Source organism: Panthera uncia, chromosome B1 (assembly GCF_023721935.1).
Source record: "Panthera uncia isolate 11264 chromosome B1, Puncia_PCG_1.0, whole genome shotgun sequence".
In the NCBI taxonomy this organism is placed as follows: Eukaryota; Metazoa; Chordata; class Mammalia; order Carnivora; family Felidae; genus Panthera; species Panthera uncia.
The window spans coordinates 132,505,441-132,526,638 of record NC_064811.1 but is presented as its reverse complement, the minus strand read 5'-3'; the positions used below and the strand labels follow the sequence as shown (position 1 = coordinate 132,526,638).

The 21,198-nt window shown below is 37.7% G+C and overlaps 1 protein-coding gene and 1 long non-coding RNA gene across 8 annotated transcripts in view; one reads left to right on the top strand and one right to left on the bottom strand.

The window, feature by feature from the left end:
• TMEM144 (transmembrane protein 144) overlaps positions 1 to 7,616 on the bottom strand; it is a 62,894-nt gene extending 55,278 nt beyond the window's left edge. For 4 of the 7 annotated variants that reach the window (XR_007457921.1, XM_049631231.1, XM_049631230.1 and 1 more), the window contains exon 1: positions 7,488 to 7,616. The gene's annotated coding sequence lies outside the window, so the exon portion shown is untranslated. Of the gene's footprint in view, positions 1 to 7,321 lie in introns of all 7 variants that reach the window. The other 3 variants (XM_049631229.1, XM_049631228.1, XM_049631232.1) reach the window with 2 other exon arrangements.
• A 66-nt stretch (positions 7,617 to 7,682) lies between these two features.
• Positions 7,683 to 19,875, top strand: LOC125923152 (uncharacterized). The gene is made up of 3 exons (XR_007457922.1): positions 7,683 to 7,936; positions 8,687 to 8,796; positions 19,698 to 19,875. It is a non-coding gene; the product is annotated as an uncharacterized LOC125923152 (long non-coding RNA).
• Positions 19,876 to 21,198: the final 1,323 nt, after the last annotated feature.

The following is a 21,198-nucleotide window of genomic DNA, read 5'->3' as shown; positions in this document are numbered from 1 at the left end:
AGAAGAGACAGAGGAAGGACATTAGGGGAAATTGAAACCCATGACAACTACAGCTGTAGCAAATATTAAACACAGCCTAACACCTGGTTATGTAAAAAGAAAACCTCACACTAAAGGCCTGTTTAGAACAGTGTCTATTATTTGATACATCATATCAGCTTATAAAAAAATTACAAGAAATAGTAAAAGGCAAGAAAAAAACACAGACTAAAGAGATAAATCAAACCTGAGAACGAGACTCAGATACAGTAGACATTTTGGAATTTTCAGACTTCAGATTTAAAATACCTATTATTAGTATACTAAGAGCTCTACTGGAAAAAGTTAATATACAAGAAAAGATGTGTAATATGAGAGATGAAAACTTTACGAATCAAAAGAAAATGCTAGAAAACAGACACACTGCAACTGAACCAAAGAATGCTTTTTTACAGCTGAGAACGTCAATGAGCTTAAAGATATATCAGCAGAAAGTTTGTAAACTTAAATGTAAAGAGAACATAGCATTAAAATAAAACATAACAGAATATCCAAAAACTACGGGAAAATTACAAAAATGTGTCAAATATGGGTAATGAGAGTACCCATAGTAAAAAGAGAAAGGAATAGAAGTATTTGAAGTAATATTGGCTGAGAATTTTCCAAAATTAATGATATATGATACCAAGTCACAGATCCAAGAAACTCAAACACCAACTAGGATAAAAACAGAAAATATCTGCATGTAGGCATGTCACATTCAAATTGAAAAAAAAAAAAAATCAGGCAAAGAAAAAAGAGAAGGAAAAGAATATAGTTCAGAAACTTGGATTCAGATAAAGAAAGGAAGGACATTAGGAAAGAAATGAAGACAAAATAAGACCTTTTATTTTTCATTCTTAATTGATCTAATAGATAACTACAAAACAATAAGAGCAACAGTGTGTTAGGTGGTTACAGATTATAGTTATAGCTTATATGGTCATATAGATTATAGCACAAGTGAAACGAATGACAGCGATTTCAGAAGTGACAGGAGGGAAGAATTAGGAATAGTCTATCATAAAGTACTTCCACTATCTGTGAAGAGGTAAGGTGTTATTTGAAAGTGAATTTAGATAGGTAGTAAATGTATACTGCAAGATCTAAGGCAATTCCTAAAAAACTGGTAAAAAGAAGTATAGTTGATATGCCAAGAGAGAAGAGAAAGTGGAATCATATAAAATGCTTAAATGAAACCAGAGAAAGTAGAAAAAAAAGGGGGGAGGGGGAGAAGACAAAGGAAACAAAGAACAGGTCAACAAATAGAAAATAGTGTAGGGTAGGTATTATTCCACCTTAAATGTGAATAGTCTGAATACAACAATTAAAAGATAGAGCAAATAAAAACAGAACCCAACTACATGATGTTTACTGGAAACCCATTTTAATTATAAAGACACAGATTATATGGGGTGGAGAAAGCTATACCATGCTAACACTAATCAAAATGAAGCTGGAATAGGTATTTTAATTTCAGATAAAGAAGACTTCAGAACAAGGAAATTATCAGGGACAAAAAGAGGCATGACATAATGATAAAGGGATTAACTCTCCAGGAAGACATGACATTCTTATGTATGCACATCACAGCAGAGTATTAGAATATGTGAGGCAAAAACAGTTAAAATTGCAAGAAGAAATTGACACAAATTCACTGCTCTAGTTGGAGTCTTCAACACCCCTCCATAGTAATTGACAGACCAAGCAGGCAAAAAAAAAAAAAAAAAAAAAAAAAAAAATCAGTAAAGATATAGTTGAACTGAATAGCAGTATCATCTTCTGTATCTAATTGACAGTTATATAATATTTCATCCAACCACAATAGACTACACATTCTCCTGAAGCTCACATAGAGCACGGACTAAGAGAGACTACATTCTGGACTATTTAATATATCTTAACGAATTTAAAAGAATAAATATCACAGAAAGTATGCTCTCAGACCACACTGAAGTTATACTAGGAATAAATAATGGAAAGAGAGCTGGAAAATCCCAAAATATTGGAATATAAAAAACACATATAAATAAGTCATGAATCAAAGAAGAGCTCTCAAAATAAAATATACTTCAAACTAAATGAAAGTGAAAATATTATGTATGAAATGTATGACATACAGTGAAATCAGTGCTTAGAGGGATAGAATTCATATATTAAAGAAGAAAGCTTTGAAATTAATAATCTAAGTGTATACAGTAGGAAACCAGAAACAGAAAAACAAATTAAATCCAAAGTAAGGAAAAGAAAAAAAAAAAGGCTAGAGTGTAAATCAATAAAATTGAAAAACAGAAATCAATAAAGAGAATCTATGAGACAAAAAGCTGGTTATGTGAAAAGAGAAATAAAATTAAGAAATCTCTAGCCAGGCTAATTAAAAAAAGGTAAAAGAAGACACAAATTACTATTACTAGAAATGAAAAAGATGCCATCACTACTGATATTCTGGATGCTAAAAGATAAGGAATATTAAGAACAACTTTATACCCACATATTTGATAACCTAGATGAAACAGACCAATTGCTTGAAAGACACAATCTGCCAAAACTCACTCAAAGAGAAATAGATAATCTGAATAAGCCTGTATCTATTAAAGAAATTGTATCAATAATTAGTAGCTTTGTAAACAGAAAGCATCAGTCCTAGAAAAGTGCACCAGTGAATCAAACATTTAAAGAAGAACTTATACCAATTATCTACAATATCTTCCAGAAAACAGCAACAGAAAAACCTCCTAACTTATTCTGAGACCATCATTATCTTAATACTAAAACCAGATAAGGAAGTTACAAGAAAAGAAAATAACCGACCAATATCTTTCATGAACATGGATGCAAAAATCTTCAACAAAATATTAGCAAATATAAGCCAACAACGTATAAAAAAGTATTGTATGCCATGATCAAATGGGATTTATCCCAGCTGTGTAAAACTGATTGAACAATCAAAAATCAGTTTCTGTAATTTATCATATCAATAGCTTAACAAGAAAAGTCACATGGTCCTATCAATAGGTACAGCAAAAGCATTTGACAAAATCTAATACCCATTCATAATAAAAAAATACTCGGCAAACTAGGAATAGAGAGGGAACTTCCTCAACTTGATATATCTACAAGAAAACCACAGCAAACATATTTAATGGCAAGAAACTAGAACTTTCCCACTAACGTCAGGAGCAAGAGACGGGTGACCCTTCTCACCACTGCTTTTTAACATTATACTAAAAGTCCTAACTAATATAATAAGACAAGAAAAAGAAATAAAAGGCAACAGATTGGGAAGGAGAAATAAAACTGTCTTTGTTCAGAAATGATATGTTTGTACATATAGAAAATTCCTAACAATTGCCAAAAAGAACTGAAACTAATAAGCAATTATAGAAATGATGCATGATACAAGATTAATATAGAAAAGTCAATTGTCTTCCTGTATACCAACAATGAACAATAAAATTTATAATTTAAAACAATTCCATTTACATTAGCACTCACCAAAATAATTTGGTATAAATCTAACAAAATATGTACAAGATCTATATGGGGATAACTACAAAATTCTGGTGAATGAAATCACAGAAAGACTAAATAAATGGAGAGATATCATTTTCACGAATAGAAGACTTAGTAATGTTAAGATGTCACTTCTTCCCAAGTTGGGCTTGATTCAATGCAATCCCAATCAAAATCCTAGCAAGTTATTTTGTGAATGTTGACAGACTGATTCTAAAGTTTATATGGAAAGTCAAAACACCCAGACTCACCAACACAATACTGAAGAAGAACCAAGTTGGAGAAATGACACTACCCAACTTCAAGGCTTATTATCCAGTACTGCGATGAAGACCATGTGGTATTGGTGAAAAAATAGACACATAGATCAGTGGAATAGAAGAGATAGCCCAGAAACAGATTCAAACATATATAATCATCTGTTCTTTGGCAAAGGAGCAAAGGCAATTCAGTGGAGAAAGTATCAGTTTTTCAACAAATGGTGCTGAAAGAATTGGACATCCATGTGCAAAACAATGCTAGAGGCAGACCTTACACTTCTCACAACTGAATATGTACCATACGCCGAAATGTAAAGCACAAACTTAAAAGCTTGGAGAAGATGACATAGTACAAAATCTAGGTGAACTCTGGTTTGGTGATGAGCTTTCATAAACAACCCTAAAAGCACAATCAGTGAAATACACAACTGATGAATTGGACTTATTAAAATGGAAAAAAAAATGTATGCTCTCCAAGACATTATTAAAAAATGAAAAGACAACCCTCATACAGGAGAACATACTTGCAAAACACATATCTGATAATAACTTCTATCTAAAAATATTTAAAACTCTTAAAAGTCAACATTCTGGGAAAAGCAAGACCAGGGAGACAGTAAAAAGGCCTGTGTTTCAAAGAATTCAAGGAGAGGAGGGGATGGATGAATATGTGAAGCACAGGGATTGTAAGGGCAACAAAACTATTCTTTATGACACTCTCGTGGTGGGTATATGACATTCGACATTTGTCAGAATCCACAGAACTATGCAATCTAAAGAGTAAACCCTAATATAAGCTCTGAGCTTTAGTTCATAGTAATGTATCAATATTGGCTCATCAATTGTAATGAGGCAACGCATCATTAATATGCAAAGATGCACACTAATGAACCCGTTCATAATAGGGGAAATGTGAGAGGGGAGAGATGGGCCGTATTTGGATACTCTGTCCTATCTGCTCATTTTTTCTGTAATCTGAAACTGTTCCAAAAAATAAAATCTACAAAAATATTATTATTTTGAGTTTGTGATTATTTTATAGCAGCCACACTCTTTTCCTCAGTCAGGTGAAGCATACCAACTACATTAAATTTAAAAGACAGTGATATATATGTGTATACACACACACGTGCGCGCTATTTATCTTTTACAACCATTCACTAAATATGAGAAATACTTCTAAAGTGAGACTTCTGTCAAGTACTATTTTATTCTTCCCTAAAGAATCAAAACCACTGTTTCCCGTGTGTAATCTCAGAACTCACGTTTATCATTTTACGACCCTTTGGGGTATGTATGGATGTAAGAGCTTTAAAAAATCTGTTATTTTCTCTGCTTCCCCTAGTTGCTAAGTGATCCTAGAGGCTCCTATAAGGTACATTTTGAGGATCTCTATAATGAGAAATTACAAATGGTGTGAAGGCAGAAAAAAACCTGCTGATTCATCAGATAATGTAATGTACTTTAAAAATATTTTTAATGTTTATTTATTTTTGAGAGACAGAGAGACAGAGAGTGAGCAGGGGAGGGGCAGAGAGAGAGGGAGACACAGAATCCAAAGCAGGCTCCAGGCTCTGAGCTGTCAGCACGGAGCCTGACGTGGGACTTGAAACCATGATCTGCAAGGTGGTGACCCGAGCTGAAGTCGGATGCTTAACTGAGTCACCCAGGCGCCCCTGTAATCATATGCTTTAGTGTTTAAAAGAGCTCTTCCTGGTTCTTTGGAAAAGATGGAATCAATTTAACACGAATAATTTTCAAGAAGAGTTTTACTACAGAATGAAACAAAAGTTTCTAAGAATAATTTGAAATTATTAGGTAATATTAGGTAAAATACACTATGGTACTGAGTGTTGTTGACTTATACTGAGATAGATATTCCTATCTTGATCCAGAGCATATTTTTCATGTTAAATATTTTATAATAAAGTTTATCATGTTGAATAATAAAACTATTACCTTATGTTGACTTTTTAGAAAGGTTCACAAAAATTAAAGCTTTGTTCCTTAAAAAGTTCACAATTCTGTAAGTATGCTAAACCAGTGATAGTTTTAATCTCCTGAGTTTAAGAAAACACAAACACTATTTGCTTGTTTGTTTTTTATTTATATTAATTTTATAATGTCTTTAAAGCAGTGTCGAATGAGAACATAAAATGAAATAGTTAAGAATAAAGGATAAAAAACAGGGAACTTGTGGCTTGCCTGGGTGGGTCAGTGGGTTAAGCCTCTGACTTAGTTTTGGCTCAGGTCATGGTCTTATGGTTGGGTTCATGGGATCCAGCCCCCATCAGTCTCAGTGCTGACAGTGCAAAGCCTGCTTGGGATCCTCTCTCTCCTTCTCTCTCTGCCTCTCCTCCACTTGTATGTGTGCACTCTCTCTCTCTCTCTCTCAAAACAAATAAATAAACTTGAAAAAAAGAACAAGGAACTTAGGAAAAAATCAAGATAAAACAAAATAAAAGGTACAGATCGTAAGGACTCATATAACTACTATAATTTAATTTCAATTTCGGTCTGAGTTTCACAAAGAAAAAGGCAAACAATTGGTTAGGATAGTTTGCCATTTAACTGCTATTTTTGAATTTTTTTTTTAATGTTTATTTATTTTTGAGACAGAGAGAGACAGAGCATGAACGGGGGAGGGTCAGAGAGAGAGAGGGAGACACAGAATCCGAAACAGGCTCCAGGCTCTGAGCTGTCAGCACAGAGCTCGTCACGGGGCTCGAACTCATGGACCTCGAGATCACGACCTGAGCCGAAGTCCGACGCTTAACTGACTGAGCCACCCAAGCGCCCCTTAACTGCTATTTTTGTAAAACAATCATTCAGGAAAGAAAGGTACTAACAGCACATTTTAGAAGCAGCTTTATAAACTTGGAGTGGGTCACAAAAGGTCTGTGTTTGAAGCATTTTTAATGTTACTATTAATTGAATTTTCTTATATCTTTACCATTCATATGCTCATTGGATAAATCTTTATGAAGTATGTATTATAATAAATCAGGCACTGCTCTAGAGATTGGAAGTAGACAAAAATCTCTGCATCAAGTAAGCTTTCACCTTAGGAGAGCCAGATAATAAGTGATATATATAGTATATTAAATAGTAATATATGGAAGGGAAAAAAAGAAAAACAAAGGAGGAAGGAAATGCAGAATGTAGTTGGGTGTGGGTGTGCGTAGGGAAGCTGCATTTTTAGAAGGGTAGTCAGGAAAGGCCTCACTCAGAGAGAGACATTTGAGTAAAGGCATGAATGAGGTGGGGGAAGGGTGAGGGACTGGTGAGCACAGGCCCCGAGGCATATTTGAGGAATGGCAAAGAGGTCACTATGGCTGGGACTAAGGTGGAGAGAAGGGAGAGTGGTAGGAGATGAAGTTAGAGAGGTAATAGTGGTGAACAGGATGGAAGTCATCGGGAGGACTGGCTTTCTTTGGGGAAAATTGGGAACCGCTGAAGTATTTTGATCACAGTGGATGTATTAGTTATCCATTGTTGCATAACAGATTATCCCAAATGTAGTAGCTTACATAACACTTATCTCTCACAGCTTCTGTGAGTCACGAATTCAGGAGTAAATTCGGGTAGACTCTCACTGAATGTCTCATAAAGTTGCTGTCAGATGTTGGATGAGGTTTCAGTCATCTGATGATGTAGTTGGGCCTAGAAGGTCTACATTCAAGTTGCTTTACTCACATGCCTGTCAAGTTGGGTCCAGCTAATGGTTGAAGACCTCAGTTCCTCTATACATGGGCTTCACCGTGGGACTGCTTGAATGTTCTCGTGACATGGTGCATTTTTCCCTAGTGTGAGAAATTAGAAAAGGTGGAAGTGTCATTGTCCTTTATGACCTAGCTTCTGAGATCACACACCATTGCTTCTGCAGTATTCTATGGGTCACGCAGTTCGTCCCTGATCCAGTGAGAGAGGAGACTACGTAAATGGCATATGGATACCAGGAGCTGAGGATCACTGGGGGCTGACTTAGATGCTGATTGCCAGGGAAAACGGGAAGAGAATTACTGAAATAATGCCCTTGCATGGGCACAAGCACATGGGATCTGGCACAGAAGCAGAGGGAATAGCCCTTGTTAGGTGCAGAGAAGTCATTGATAGGAACAGTGTATCGGTGCAATTGCAAAAGGGTGAGAAGTGGGAATTTGACCACACTCTTTTCTGGCTTTTTGTTTTTTTCTGCTTCTCAGTGAGATAGAAAACAAGGTCATAGGCCAAGAATGAGGACTGGGAAGAGGTTTTTGAGGTTCATATTTCAAAGTTTTCAGTGTCACTCAAGTGATACGGTGGTCGTTGTCATATTACTTGTTTCATTATATTAGTAAGAAGAAAAACCCCTCTTTTTGACCATTGTTGTACTCTAAGAGGCACAGACCACATTTTAGTAAAGTGAAAGGAAACCAACTCTGTTTTTTTTTGTTTTTCATTTTAAAGTCTGATTTTTTCCTCTTTGGTCTCAAGACCTTTCTATGTTTATAATATGGAAACTTTTATCTATAAACATACTTTGTTTTGCAATTAGGTTATTTTCTTTACTTCTGCTTACGGAATAGGATAAAATACAGACAGATCAATGTGCTTAAAGGAGACTCTAAAATGTGGGACATGTTCTTTTCCTAGCCCAATCAGCCTGAGACCATGTGGGACAAACCTTACACTAAATAAGCCAGATGTACAGACTCATTGAGATGTGGGAGACAGCACAACAAAGGAATTGTGGGATGTTTCAGCAAAGGAAGGAAAAGAGTTAAGGATTTTACCAAAGATTGGAGTTTGGGTGCAGTGTAAATGCAACAGTGTTTTGATGGGCAGTATGTAAAGGGACCAATATCAGTTCTGGACTGTGAAATGTACCTTTTTTTTTTCTTTTCCTTTTTAAGTAGGCTTCATGCCCAGTGAGGAGCCCAAGTTGGGGCTTGAACTCACAACCCTGAGATCAAGACCTGAGCTGAGATCAAGAGTTGGACACTTAACCAACTGAGCCATCCAGGTGCCTCTAAAGTGGACGTTTCTTGGAAAGAAAGTTAAAATAGATGTCAAGTGTTATTTGCAGAGACCTGCTATCTGAAGCTCTGCACGTGGCCTGTAAATCAAGGCTGCTTTGCTGTGTCACAGCTGAACTCTTCCAGACAAGAGTGGGATGTTTTATTACTGCTGAATCATTTCAAACAAAAGTGTTTCTGATAGTCTATGATTTTAGAGAAAAAGATTTCTCAGTAAGAAATCAGTAGATGCTCCAATATTTGCGCTCTTATGACACTTTATGGCTGCAGCATATATTTGGGAGAAATGTTGTTTTCTGATAAATTTTCACTTGGCTTTATCTACAGTTCTGATTCTGGACTGATGAATGGTAGAGAAGATTTTTGCTTTGTTTTGCCTTCTTCGTTGCTATTATTACAACTTCCTATAGTTTAAAATATTGGGGCCTAAGTCGCTGTCTCTTCCCAGGTAATCTTGTTCAAGACACTTGAAGAGATTGTATCTAATAAAAAAAAATGTAGTGTAAGGATGTTGGGAGAAATCCTCATCAGTCTTTGTATGTAAGATTAAGCCTCGTTTATTTTTAATGACCAAATTACAATGCCTCCCACAGTATGTTGACAAGACCTCGGCATCCAAGAGTCTTGCAATTATGTCTGGCAATCTCCAAAGGGAGCCTCCCAAGTGCTCACACTCCCAGTGTGACATCTTCGTATTCTTCCTTTCTTGTGTTAGCTTCCCCAGGCTAACAATCACTACCATCCAAGTCGTCTGAGAAAGACCTCCTCTTGCTGTGACTGATGAGTACGTGGCACCCTAGCCATGTTCTCATAGCTGTTGCTCACCAAGGGAGCAGAGCATTGAATGGTTCTATATGGACCTCAGGGGATGCCTCTTCTCACTATGATATCTTCTGGGTCTTAGAGCATTCTGTTCATGCTAAGTCTTTCAGGAAAGCTGCTTCTCTCTTCTGTGCCTCATCTCTTGCAAATAATCCTCAAAAACATAACAAGCAAAAAGAAAACAAAAAAACAGAGAAATAAGTCAACCAGTAATAATAATAATAACAATAATAATAATAATAATAGAAATGAAGTCCATATTCTTACAGATCTAAATCTGATCCTACCTTGCATGATGGATCAAACTACAACACTTGACTTCAGCTACAGAGTGCCACAATTTTGTCAAGAACAAAGAACTTGCCTTACATTTATATAGCTAAAGGGATCACCTGTTGATTTTCTAAAAACAAAGGAATGGTTTTTCTAGGTAATTTGAAGGCTACATCTTTAGAAGACCAAAACTTATTATAGTGCTACATTCAAAGTTTTTGCTTAATTTTACTCTTCAGAAATTTAAAATCTCTTGACTCAAATCTTAGCTAAAAGGAAATCCTTTTGCATAAATAATCTTTAACATGCCCTCCAATGAACATATATGGCCTCTCATACCTTGCTGGTTGGTCTGACCATGTGATATTTCTTTAACAGTGTTCCACAAGGTGAAAGTCAGCATAATACTTATGGTGGAATGACAAAGGAGAAAGATCATGGGGGGTGCTGATGAGCATATCATTGATGAAATCTAGCAAGAGCTCTAAGTAAGGTAGAGAACTAAGTCAGGAAAGAAAGGTGCTGATGGGGATCTAAAAGAAAGCCTTCCGGATGGAGTATAAAAACAACACAAATAATAATTATTGAACATTTACTTTGGGCAGGCACGGCACATAAGACCCTTATCTTCATTATCTTGTTCCAGACTGAGAACACCTTGAGGAGGCACATGCTAGTCTTATCTCCATTTTATGGATGAGGACACCCAAGTTCAAAGAGTAACTTGCTCAGAATCACTCAGCTGTAGTAAGTGACAGTGGCAGTTGTAAGCCAAAATATCTGTGATTTCAGTACTTGGAGTTATTAGTTCTCAATGTAATTTTCAAAATATCATGAGATTTGTGCCTTTTTCTGACTAAATAGACCTGAAATGCACATGCAAGTCAGTATCTGACACAGGTAAAGAACTAATACATCTATGTGTCTTGACACGCATACTCAAAAATTCTCTAAGCTTGCTTCCTTCACTGATATAATCAGCTACATCTTGACTTTTTTGGTTTCTGACTTATGAGTCCTCCTATTTTTCCTATGTTACCACTATCCTTGTATTTTTCGGGTAGATGTCTCATTTTCAAGCTTATCATATTGATTTCTCCCTTTAGGATGAAAATTGGATGTAATTCAATTTCATGGACCAGAACCACTAGTAAGAGATAGCTTTACGGTTGCTAAATAATCACAAGGAAAATATTAGATATATTTGAAAAAAATTGTAAACCATTAGCTATGCATCTGATGTGCAAAGTGTATTAATGAAAATTTATAATGGATCCAGAAACCCCATTTCTGGGTATATATCCAAATTAAATTAAATCAGTATCTCAAAGAGATATGCATTCCTATGTTCACTGCAGCATAGCCAACATAGGGAAACAACGAAACAACCTAAGTGTCTGTCAACAGATGAATGGATAAAGAAATGTGATATATAATGGAATATTATGTGTGTGTGTGTGCGTGTGTGTGTGTGTGTATATATATATGTATATATGTATATATATATGTATATATATGTATATGTATATATGTATATATGTATATATATGTATATATGTGTGTGTATATATATATATATATATATATAGTGATGGAAGAGAATTCAACCGTAAAAAAAGAAGGAAATCCCGCCATTTGATACAACATGGATAAGTCTAGAGGATGTTATGCTAAGTGAAATAAACCAGTCACAGAAAGGGAAAAAAAAAAACCCCTGCATGATCTCACTTGTATGTGGAATCTAAAAAACTCAAACTCAGAGAAGCACAGTATAGAATGACGGTTGTCAGGGCCGGGGTGAGAGGGTGGCAAGGAAAATGGGGAAATGTTGGTCAAAGGGTACAAACTTTCAGTTATAAGATGAATAACTTCTGGAAATGTCATGTATAGTTGGTGACTAGTTAAAATATTGTTTTATATATTTCAAATTTGCTGAGAGAGACCTTAAGCCTTTTCACCACACACACTCACAGAAAGGTAACTTCTTTCTGTAAGTGTGATGGATATGCTAATTAGCTTGATTGTGGTAATCATTTCACAATGTATACGTACGTCAAATCATCACATTGTACACCTTAAATACACACCATTTTTATTTGTTAATTATACTTCAGTAAAACTGGAAAAACCATACTAAAAAGGACCCATGAAGGTGAAACATTTAGCACAGGCAAAAAATCCAATATGAATATAAATGTAGTTCCTTTAGTTTTATCTTTAGTAGATTTGATTTTTCTCTCCACTGCTCATGAGAAGGAATAAAAAATTAATTAAAAGCCGAGTCCAATCTATTCATTTAAGCAGAAGCTTTATCTAATACTTGGTCTCTCTTAGCAAAATAAAAGCCACACATATAGTGCCCAGTTTATCAAATAGCCTCCCAGTTCCCCGATTTCTCTCTCTCATGGTGTCACTGGCTATAGGGGAAGGGTGTGGCTTATGGATCATCATGAACATGAAGTGTCAAGAGTCCTGAGATGTCTTATGCATCTTCTGGTTTCCAGAACCACATCCAATTTAATTTTGGTATTTTCTGCTGGCATTCATGGTCAAAGTGTAACTTTAGTTTCCAGAACTACATCCAATTTAATTTTGGTATTTTCTGCTGGCATTCATGGTCAAAGTGTAACTTTTGTCTTTTGCTTCTATCACTTAATGGAGACTGTCAGCATCATTGGTGGCAGCCACATTGCTAAATCCAACAATTATGTCTCTGTCATTATTTACGTGACCCTTCAGCAGGATCTGTCATGGTTGATTTTTCCTTTCTTTTTGCTATTTTTCATTGATATGGCTTCCAGAACACCACATTCTCTGGGTTTGTCTCCTATCTTCCAAAGGCTCCTTCATCAGTCTGCTTGGGTGGTTTCTCATTTCATCCCTGACCTCTTAATGTTGGAGGGCCCAGATTGCTCTTCTGAAATCCAGTCCCATATTTTGAATAGCTTACCTGACAACTCCACTTAAAGGCCTGAGAGAAAACTCAAACTTACCCCCACTCTGCCCTTCTTGTAATCTTCCCTTTCTTAGCCAGTGGCAACCTTATTCCAGTTGTTCAGACCAAAAATCTTGGAGTCCTGAGATTCTGCCAGTCCATGACCTTGTCTCGTGCCCAATACGAGGGAGACAGAAATTAGGATATTTTGTTCCTAAGGTCCTGCCTTTGTGATTCCCAACACTTTCTCTTCTCTTACCTCACAATGTCACTCTACTATAGCACATAACCACATGATTGTTTTGAAAACTGGAGTTTTGAGTCATCTTGGGGTAAAATTATATATAGTTTACAGTTTACATTTGCAGTTTATAGTCTGAGGTGATCTGTTTCATCAGAATCAATTATATCCATCAATTGTCCTCTGTAGACTTGACTGATAATTTTAACTGGCCGCATTTCCTTGGCTTTCTTTTGGCCCTGCATTGGGCCTCAAATTCAACAATGTCTAAAACATCATCTTTCCAGGAAGGGACACTGACAGCTATGTTTCTGCTTCTTCTAGAACTAGTACTGCAATTCTTTTCAGAATTACTCCTCTGTCTCCTCCCTGAGCTTCCTTGAGCGTTGCTATTTTCTTACGTGAGTCTGCCCCGCTGGCCTCATTTGGTTGGTTTAGGGATGTCAACCTGGCCTAAACTAAGCCAATCATAGTCTTTAAAAACCCTAGTTACAATGAACTGATCTATTATTATATGACACTAGGTGGGTCAATTAGAATCCTTTCTTAGAATTTTTGAACTTGGACGCACAGAGAGTAAAAGGCAGAGAGTAAAACTGCCATTTACTCTCTGTGCGTCCAAGTTCAAAAATAGAGATAAAAACCTAGTTTAAAAATAGAGATAGAACCAAGTTCAAAAATAGGGATGGAACCTATGAAAAGTGAAACTAGGGAGCTGTTGTGGCCACATTTCCAACTCTGTAAAAGAAAGTAGTCTGTAGTGGCAGAGAATGAAACCAATATCCAGAGAGAGGCACTGATGAAAGGGGGGAGGACTAGTGATATTTCAGTCCCTGGATCTAGTTTCCCTGAGGCTCAGTTGTATCTCTGGCCTTTCGGAGGTATTAACGGAGAATAGTATACTTTGTATTACAGAGTCCCATTGCTAACTAGCTTAGGGGAGAAAAAAGGAATTTATTTTCTTATATGGTTGGGAAGGAGCTTACAGTAGCTAATATGATCAGTGAAATAACTGCATTAACCAGGCCTCTATTTATTTCTGGAACTGACACTTCAGAACTGCCAGATCTCTTTTTATCCATCTTGCATCTCTGCTTGCCTCAGCTTTTGACTTGGTCTCAGTTGAACCCCCGCAATTAGGCTTTTTCTAGGCTGCTGAGGAAGACAGTTGTAAGCTGCTCCATTCTTTCATCTATCCTAAACTGTGACCCCAAAGACAAAAGCTCTAGGGAGAAAATCTCTGTTAGTTTTAATGAAAAGTCTCCTGAGGTCCCTTGATTGATTGGCTTAGCTCAGGTCTTAGGACTACCTCTGAGCTAATCACTCTGGCCAAAAGCATGGGTGCTATGATTGGCCAGACCCAGTTCCTATGCTATTTCTATGTGCGTGGGTAGGTCAGACATAGCTGTAATCAAAACATAAAAGTCTTATTAGAATGGATATCAAAATATATTCTAGGAAGACAGCACCATAGCTCTCACAGTTCACTACCCTTTGTTGGTTTAATCCTTGGATTCCATGCAGCAAGAAAAGTCATTTTTTGCCCTAAGCCAAATGAGTTATTTTCTTTCATTTGCAATCAAGAGTCTTGATGCATATACATTTTTTCATCTCTCTTTTCCTTAGGTGCTTGTCTTCCCGAATGGAAGTGTTTGCTGAATCACCCTTTTGGATATGTGGGAATCCTCTTCCATTTCTGCCTATTCCTCATTCTCCATACCCAAATATCCTATGTGAGTTCTCACTAAAATATTTCTACAACCAACCTCACTGTTCCATCCGTATCGTCACCACTGTTCTTCATGCCTTTATCATCATATGCTTGATTTGCTGCCTCATTAGTCTTCTTACTTTCAGTCTTGTTTTTTGCATTCCTTCCTCCACTCTATTGTGCAGGTAAAATGGTAGTGTCGTTTCTCTGAATAAAATTTTTTCTTGGCACTCACTGCTAAGAAGCTAAAAACTTCTTGGTGATGTGTACAGGAGCTTTTGTGTACTTCAGCTAAGGATGCCTCATGTGTCCCTCGGTGTTCAGGTCTTCGCATCCGTTCTTACTTGTGTGTCCCATTAATTGGCTTTGTATTATCTTTGTCCTATTCCTTGCAAGCATTGCTGCAAAGCTTGTCCTAAACGCCAATATCAAATCAGATGTCTTTTATTTGCTCTTGGGATGCCTTGATAACCTGACTCTTTCTGCCTTTATTATTTACCAGGTTCTCAAACGTACTGTTACACATAAATCACTTATGGAGCTTGGTCCTTACCCAACCCAGACACATTGCATCAGAAATATTTTTTTATTTATTTAAAAAAATTAATGTTTATTTTTCAGAGAGAGAGAGAGAGAGAGAGAGAGAGAACAAGCAGGGTTGGGGCAGAGAGAGAAGGACACACAGAATCTGAAGCAGGCTCCAGGCTGCATCAGAAATATTTTTTTAAATGCCTTTCAGAGATTCAGAAACAGATGGTTTGTAGAGCATTCATTTGGCTGACACTGTGTTTGAGTATCTCTTGCTACTGCCTGCTTTTGAAGTTCTGATTCCTCTACCTATTCCTGAGACTTCTGATTGGCTGAACTGTCTTTGAAGTCTCTTTAGGTTTACATCCTAGTCATCCCTGCTCTAGACCTTTGTGCCATCAATTGGGAATCAGCTATTTCAACCATTGACCTCTCCTATAGTTATATAGCCCCTTCATTATTCCCCATTCTTGGATTTATTCTATTCTTGCTTTATCATCTCAACTTCAACTCCTAGTTCAAGTATAAATTATTTTTCTCAACTAGTTTGGCTATATCTCCAATCACAAATTCTCCCTCTCATTTGAGAGCCCCGAATTATGATTGCTAGATAGTTACTAGTGCTTTAAAATTATTGTCAAGACTTCAATTAGTGGTATGTTATAGCTGAGGGCAAATTGTGTGCATCTCTTCCAAATTCCACATTCAATAAAATCATATTGTTTGAAATTGGCTATGGTGAGAATATTTACATCACAGAAATCAGCAAATACTCAGAAAATGTTACTTACCCCCTCCCCCTGAAGGACTGGTAAATGTTACCAGCCAACCCTATTTCCAGTAGAAGACCCAGATGTGGGAATCCTGGTGCCAACCTAGAGTACCTGGTATAATCCTCGTAGGTGAAAAACAGATACCATGGATTAATAGCAGCTGAAAGCAAAGGTGGACTGAGCCTGGACAGTTAATGGTCTCTAGGCCTTAAAAAGTAGAAAAGTAGGGTTCTAAACCTGTTCCACTCCTACATTGATCCATCTCAGTTAATGGCAACAACAGTCACAAGGACTTTACACAAGTCATTTAAGCAACCTGTGTATCAAGTTCCTCATCTATAAAATGGGAATACTAATAACATCTGTCTCATAGGGTTATGAGGATTAAATGAGTTATGATTGGCAAAAGGCATAGGATAATGCCTGGCACAATCATGATTTCCTGACGTAGTATATAGACGTTTAAATAATTTCGGATAGAAACCCATAGAATTAACCTTGCTTTTATCCTTTTTTTCATACCCTATGTCCACTCTGTCAAGAAATCCTTTTACCTTGAATATATATGTATATATCTGGATCTGACTTCATCTTATCACCTCTATTATGGCCATCTTGGGTCAAGCCTCCATCATCTCAATCTAAATTGTTTTGATGATGGTCAGCAGATAGTTTTTCTGGCTTTCACTCTTTTGGCCCCTCCTACCCACCCCCCAACTCCCTGTTATTTTAGTCTGTTCCTAAAATAACAACCAGAGTGATCCTTTTCCATCATTTTTACACAATGCTAACTCCTTAGCTGAAAAACCTTCCAATGGCTCCCCATTTCCTTAGGGGTAAAAGACAAAGTCTTCACAATGGCCTACAAGGTCTTGGCCCCACTCTAAGCTGTCCTCTGACTCTTTTTCTATGACATTCCCTCACTCAATTCTTGCTCAATGGCCCGTCTAGCCATTCTATAATGGACTAAGAGAGGAAAATATAGTAGGATTGTGAAAATAAGAATAGGTATGACAGTAAGAACGGACATAGTGAATGAAGTGGGGGCAGGTGTGGAGGGTTGAGTTTAAGTAGGTACAGAGCAGCCAAGAAAGAGTCAGAATAGGAGAAGGTCAGAAATTTTTCCAAAGCAAATCAAGTAAGAACAAGATCTATACCCAGCCACTTGGAAATGGGCCTAGTATGAAGGAGCCAAAAAAGCAGCCCCAACTAATACCTTGCAGAGAACCTGGCAAGCTTGAATGCTCCTGAGTCCTGGGTAGAACTGGGCCAAGTGTGGGCTGGCTTTGTTGTGGAGGTAGGTATTCAGCATGAGAAAGCCTATGCATGTCTTGACAAAAAATATTTCCAAACCTGGTGGTATGCAGAATACACTCCACTAATAATATTGACCTCCTTCTCTCCTAGAAAAATGATGAGAACTGAATGTTCCTTGGGAGCAGCTGGGATGAGACTAGGATGAGGGCAAGGGTTAACACAGCAAAGAGCAAAACTGGAAAACAGGGAACTTGGAGAATTAGGCTTGATCTAGCTCATGGATAAACTTCCTTTTTTTCAGAGAAGAGAAGGCATAGCACAAAAGTAGATTATACCGAGTTTCATCTTTAAAATGTCATCTTGATAGGGCCAGGGTTGTAAACCAAACAAGCAGATAGTCAAAAACAAAGCAAATCCAAAAAACAAGTCTTTTGCTTCTCCAACTGAAAAATATTGCACTAAGAAAAAGATCCTGTAACAGAATCTTTTGGAATCCTACAACAAAATCAGGGTGGGATCCTGACTATTGTCTTATAGCCTAGCCTCATCCCTTGGCTCCTCTCTTTTTCTGGTGCTGATTTCAGTCTTTAATGCTGTTGCAGTCTGCACATGTACCTTTTTTGCTGTGTTTCTCATCCATGTGCTCACTGTTATCTCTTTGTTGCTAAGATTCAATATCCCTTACGATTAAATGGCTGTACCTTGTGTACTCACTACTCACTTTGCTTAGGTCTCTATGCTTTAGGTTCCTGCTGATACAGTTGAACCTAATATTTTAATGTTTCTCTTGCTTGCCTTGTTCTCACCTGCATCTACCTCATCCTGGTTTCTTCCATTCCATGTCCTTGGGATGGTAACTCAGATTACCCTCAGATATATACCTACAGAGATGGACTATGTAAATATCTCACTGCAGGATAGAAAATTCCATCATAACATATCCGGCCACAAAATAAAAGATTATGGAGTGCCAACAAAGTCAAAGCTTGGTTTTACGCTACAAAAATTTGTTTTATCTGAGAGTTTAGGACCTGGTGATGAACCATTTCTACTCACATGCAGTCAAGCTGTTGGTTCCCTATGTAGTCTGCCACTCAGCTAATGTATCCTTCCCTCAGCTGCTGAGAGCACTGAAGCTAAGGCTTAGATCTACAACTTTTTGAGAGATTGCCCTTGGCTGATGGGAGCTGGCTCAGCTGAGATACTTGGGAAATTACTCCTCTCTTCTCCTACCAGTCAACCTGGATTCGATTTCAAACCTCACTTTTTGTGTAGGATCAGGTTGAAGCCGGGGGTTGGGGGAGAGCCCATGTAATCACTATACATGGCTCTTTGAGAAAGGTTATGTGTCTGTGACTTTGTGCTGAATGAGTGTTGCCAATTAAAATGATCCTTCCTCCCGTCTTTAAATAAAATTTACCTGGAGACTTAGAATTTTTAGGTGATTCAAGCATGAAAACCTTTCTCCAACTCTGATTAGGGTATTATTTCCAGATGAGGGCTCTGATACATCTTTTGGACAAGCTGTCAAACCCATACTTCATCGAGTATGCCTTAACCCAGTAATGACTTGTGTCTTTTGAGGTAATATATCTTCAGACTTATAAAATACAGGTAGGAGGTAGTATGTTAGTCCCCCACATCAAATTGCATTGATGTGAGGCTCTAGAGAGAGATATTGGATTCTGTTTCCATGGCAACTGCTTCACTGCTCAAGGGGAAAACAGGACTGTCAGCAATTGAAGTCTGTGTTAATAGCAGCTCTAAAAATAATCAGTAATGTGTTGAAACAAAGTGAAACACCCAGGAAGCAATAGGTAAAAATTATAACCACGAAGGGCGGGATTGAACAATAAGGTGTTGTGCAAATATTATTACAAATACAATATGCTTTAAGAATTACAGGATGGCTGATGACAAATAGATTTCTGAGGAGAATCAGTTATTTTATTTGTTCATTCAGGTGACTATTGAATACTGATTCTATGGCAGCTATGAGGTAGGGCCTGAAGACACAGAGATGTCTCTATCTTCCAGGTTGCCATGGCTTTATAGAGACGATAGAATAAAAGTCCACCATAGGTATAATGGATGTTTCGTTTGTCTATCTAACACCATTCTGTTTCCCACTGTGTTGCAGCCAGGAGATTAAGGATTTGTGTTGGATGGATATCACATCCAGCTCCAGGGGCAATTCAAAATCATTTACAGCAGCTATTGTTTTAGCAATAAGCATGTAACCAGGGTATAAACCTCTATGACACTCTTATCTATAGTGATTGTCTTTTGGACAAAGCTCAGAAATCTTGTTTGATGGTTGCGAGATGCTTCTAATCTTTTTTACCTAGATGCGAAAGAGGGATCATGCAGTCTGCTGTTTCTTCAAGAAGCCACCTTGTGATCAGGAGGAAAGTCAGCCAAGGATACAGCCAAAAAGACCACAAAGAAACTTAGCCAGACATGGCTGAACTGAGCTAAAGCCTACTCTACCTCTGGATATTTGAGGGAAACTAGCCAATAAAATTCTTTTTGTGGAAGCTTGACTAGGGTCTCTGGGTTTTCTGTTGCCTGAAACCGAAAAGAGTATCCACTAATGTCAAATGACAATACCAGGGGATGGGTGAAATAATGGAAATAAGCAGAGGGAATTATTGGATGTACAGAGAAAGAATAAATAAAGGGAGAAAGAGTAGGTAAAAACTAACTTAATCTTGGAGAAAGGAGTGCAGCAAAATCCTATTTCCTGTATTGTGAGGTACAGAATCCAACTTTTCTGTCAGCATAGTGCCTGATTGTCTAACTCTCCAGGATTTCTGGCTACTGGCAAAATAGGTCTCTCTTAACCCAAGCTTCATGACATAGATGTAGCATGAACCTAAAGAGGCTTCAGCTTTAGTGCACTTCACTTACACTGCCCCTTTGGGTCTGGGGTCAAAGTAGCAGGCCCAGCTACACATTGGCAGATTGTCCTAACTTAAAGGTCACTCTCTAAAATCTGGTAGTGTTTCTGGGCTGTGGGCAGGGTGGAGGTGGGCTGATGGCACCATTGAACTATTTCTATATTTTTCTGGCTTCTATTAAGCCCTGGTAAGCCCCATCAAGTACCTGGACCTTATATTTGACCCCAATGAACTACTCCCTGCTCTCATCTCTTCCTTGAACACTAAGAACTAGGCTTCCTGGCAGTTTAGCACGGCACATCCCCAGACTGGAAGAGTGCAGAAAAAAGGTGAAATCCGGCTGAGTTAGACCAGCTCCTATGGACAGAAGCTGTGTGTGTGTGCGTGTGTGTGTGTGTGTGTGTGTGCATGTGCACACATGTGCAAATGCCTGCATGTGTAAATTATTTCACAATGTATACATATATCTAATGATCACATTGTACACTTTAAGCACATACAATTTTATTTGTCAATTATACCCCAATATATCTGGGAAAAAAAGCACTAAAGAAACAGAAATTGAGTCACAAGATAATAATTGCTAAGGTGAAGGTAAAAGAACAGGAGTTTCATGGTCTTACATGCAGTGTGTAAGTGCTATTAAAAAACACCACCACCGGGGCGCCTGGGTGGGTCAGTCGGTGGGGCAGCCGACTTCGGCTCAGGTCATGATCTCGCAGTCCGTGGGTTCGAGCCCCGCATCGGGCTCTGTGCTGACAGCTCGGAGCCTGGAGCCTATTTCGGATTCCGTGTCTCCCTCTCTCTTTGCCCCTCCCCTGTCCATGCTCTGTCTCTGTCTCAAAAATAAATAAAACGTTAAAAAAATTAAAAAACAAACAAACAAACAAACAAACAAACAAAACCCACCACCACTTGGGGCGCCTGGGTGGCTCCTTCGGTGAAGCAT